Source organism: Primulina huaijiensis, chromosome 9 (genome assembly GCF_012295235.1).
Source record: "Primulina huaijiensis isolate GDHJ02 chromosome 9, ASM1229523v2, whole genome shotgun sequence".
Taxonomy (NCBI): domain Eukaryota; kingdom Viridiplantae; phylum Streptophyta; class Magnoliopsida; order Lamiales; family Gesneriaceae; genus Primulina; species Primulina huaijiensis.
Window position 1 is genome coordinate 2,695,013 of NC_133314.1, and position 625 is coordinate 2,695,637.

The window sequence follows — 625 nt, forward strand, 5'->3', positions numbered from 1 at the left end:
ACCTCATGTCCACAAAATTTTAATTGCGAGATTATTCGATACATCGCCGAATTGTAATCACTTACTTTCTTAAAATCTTGGAATCTCAACATATTCCATTCATCACGGGCGGTCGGAAGTATAACTCCCCTTATATGTTCAAATCTTTCTTTTAATCTTTTCCACAGAGCCATGAGATCTTTTTCGATGAGATATTCACATTTCAAACCTTCATCAAGATGTCGGCGCAAAAATATTATAGCTTTTGCCTTTTCTTGTGATGAAGGTATACCATTTTCTTTAATAGTCTCGCTTAGATCCAATGACTCAAGATGCATTTCTACATCGAGAGTCTATGACATATAATTTTTCCCCGTAATGTCGAGTGCAATGAATTCGAGCTTTGCCAATTTAGCCATGGTGGTACTAAAAAGAATTATGATGCATTTTATTAGTTAATGAATATTGCAATACAAAGTAATGGATAAACAACAATTACAAGCATTCGTAAAAATAAAGAAAACACACGAGGAGGATATTCTCCGATAAATACAAGACTCGTGAGTATGATAACCAAAGTAATTAAAAATAACTTTGTGAAAGCCATCTTCTTTTTTCTTCAAAAATTTGATGAAGAATAATTTTA